The following is a 3,115-nucleotide window of genomic DNA, read 5'->3' as shown; positions in this document are numbered from 1 at the left end:
AGCCCACACCTGTTTGTCTATATCCCCCATTTTTATTCATTATTAGCCAGATAGAGCCAAGTAATTGTGGTAATGATACTTGCTTTTTTGCCCAATGCTGGAATGCTAGTAAATTTAGGTATGCCCTGGTTATTCGCATGCCTCACTGTGTGCCTGTGCCCATTGATGCCCCTCACGCTATGACTCTCTTCAGACAGAAAAGGGATCTTGGAACTACAGCCACCATTGTTACTACCATCTCATTAACGGCTGTTGGAGCTACCACCAGGGCATTAGCCATGAGTCATACTGGGCAGACTGCTCAGACCCTGAATAATCATTTAGACAATGTAGCTCATGCCTTAGTTGTACATAAAGGAATTAATGCTCAACTAAAAGGAAGCTTGATGGTGTTCAATCAGAGGATTGACCTCTTGCAGGAGCAAATTGATACACTATGGCAAATCGCTCAACCTGGCTGTCAATGAAAGTATGCTGGACTTTGTGTCACTAGCATACAACATGAGAATTTTTCCTGTGCTGCAAATCTGTCTAAACAATTGTCGAGCTATATTTTAGGTAATTGGACTGGAGAATTCGATACTATGATGGAGCAGCTGAGAGTGGCCATTGTCACAGTAAATTCTACCGGAGTGGACGCAGGACTAGCCACAGGATTATCAACATGGATTGCTGCAGCCATGAATCATCTGAAGGAATGGGAGGGCATGGGAGTGTTAGCAGGCCTTCTGGTGTTGGTCTCCTTGGTTTGCCTGTGGTATATATGCAAGATTAGAGTCTCACAACATTGTGATGCAGCCATGATAATTCAGGCCTTTACAGCCATTGAAGCAGGACATTCTCCCCAAGCATGGTTGGATACCATAAAAAGCTAAAATGATACGCTCAGGATGCGAGGCTAAGCACTGCACTCAGGGTCAGCCGCTTTGGACCCAGAGAAGAGCATGTCTGATTGCATGCGGGTTGATGCCCCAGGTCCAGCGTCTGAGAAAAAGGTATCGGACTGGTCTGATTCTCTTTGGGTGGATGACACCTAAATGAACATCTGTACAAAGTCCCAATTTATTTCTAATATCAGAGATCAGACCTCTACTCTTGCCTGATGCGTCTAAAACAAAAAGGGTGAACTGTAGAGAGCTGCGGAATGCTATGCCTTAAAGATGGAGCTGGTTTCCGCCTTCCACCTTCCCGATGGTGAGTGCTCTCTGTCACGAACAATTCCACATTTGGCTAAGGCTGAGGATCTGGCTTGCTTCCATGTATGTGGACCTATCTGCATTGCCCCCGTGGCACGCCTGGGTTGGCTACCCAGAGGCTATTTAAGCTGTGGGCTTGCTTTCTCCGGGGTCCAAGGATTGTTCAATGTTCCTAAATAAACTGCATTGAAAAAAAAAAAAAAAGTCTGGCAAAAGGAGGTTAGTGCAAGACCTAAGAGAAGTTAATGAAACTATGCTTATCATGGGTGCTTTAAAACCAGGACTGCCTATCCCTGTAGACATCCCTGCTGACTTTTATAAGACAGTTATGGATCTTAAAGACTGCTTTTTTACCATCCCCCAGCATCCCCAGGGTAAAAGTGCTTTTCTCTAAGCCTGCCAGTAACAAACTTCAAAGGGCCTATGCCTTGCTTCCAATGGAAAGTTTTGCCCCAAACATGGCTAAAAGTCCCACTCTGTGTCAAAAGTGTGTATCCCACATTATTCATCCTTTTAGAAAATTTTACCCTTCTATTTTTAAAGTATGTTATATGGAGTATATCCTTTTAATTGTACCTGATGGCTCACTGTGGCTTCATTCTCATCAAAAAATTTCACAAAAATTAATAGATTATGGTTTACAACTTGCACTAGATAAAATTCAATTAAAAGACACATTTTTATTTAGAAGATGAGCTCCATTGTCAAAAAAATTACTAAACAAAAGATCCAGTTAAAAACTAGCCATTTAAGACTTTCAATGATTTTCAAAAGCTCCTAGGAAATATCAATCAGATAAGACCTTTACTTAAAATCACTACAGGGAGCTGAAACTTCTCTTTTATATTCTCAAGGGAGACTCTAAACCTTCTTCCCTTCGATTTCTAACCACAGCAGGGACAGAGGCCCTTCAGGTTGTGGACACAACTATCCAAAATCTGGGAGGTACATTTTATTTCCTCTAAGGAGCCCCTTCTCTTTATCCTCTGTACCTCATCCCAAAAACACACTGGGTGTTTTGGCAACATAATCCCCTGTTGTGGACTCATCTCTCCACCTCTTCCACTAAGGTTCTTGCCCCTAATACTCCTTTGGTTGCAGAACTCATCCTTGTGGGACACAGACAAAGCTGTCAATTTTTTGGCAAAGTTCATGATAAAATAATACTGCCCTATTCTAAAGGTCAGTGAGAATGGCTGATGCAACCTACAGATATTTGTCCCATTGTCTGTTCTTCCTTTTCTGGGATAATTGATAACCATTATCCTACTAATGAGTTACTTCAATGATTAAAACCCACACTCCCATCTTCTCCAAAATTACTTCCCCTCTAACATTATCAGAGGCACATTTAGTGTTTACAGATGGCTCCTATAATGGGGTCCCTGCCTATACTATTAAGGAAAATAAATTCTATCCAATCTCCTTTTAAATCAGCACCACTTATATAGCATTTTGCAGGAGTTAAAATTTTTCAGATTTTATTAAATTTCCCTTTTCATCTATATACAGACAGTGCATGCCTATATTGGCCACTCTGTTCCTCAAGACACACTTACACAGACACACACACACACACATACACACATATACACACAAATACCCACAAGCGCGTGCACACACACACTTCCATTTGCCCCATTTGCTCCTGCGTACTTTCCTCCCACAAGTACAAATAGTCCTCAGCACATGCTGAGAGTTCTCAGCTTGCTGAAGAACTGTCCAGATGCCAGAGAGAGACAGCACCAGTCTGATCTGCAGAATCCAAAAACAAACAGGGAATGTTTCAGATAAGCCAATGGCCAGGGGTAGGCGAAAGAACAATTCCAACATAAATCAGGACATCATGACTTCACCAGCAAACCCCAAAATCGATGGATACTCCAATTCAGCAGAAGCACAGGAAAATGATTTTAAAG

The sequence above is a fragment of the Meriones unguiculatus genome (assembly GCF_030254825.1).
Source record: "Meriones unguiculatus strain TT.TT164.6M chromosome Y unlocalized genomic scaffold, Bangor_MerUng_6.1 ChrY_unordered_Scaffold_32, whole genome shotgun sequence".
NCBI lineage: Eukaryota > Metazoa > Chordata > Mammalia > Rodentia > Muridae > Meriones > Meriones unguiculatus.
Note: the sequence above shows the minus strand (reverse complement) of the source record.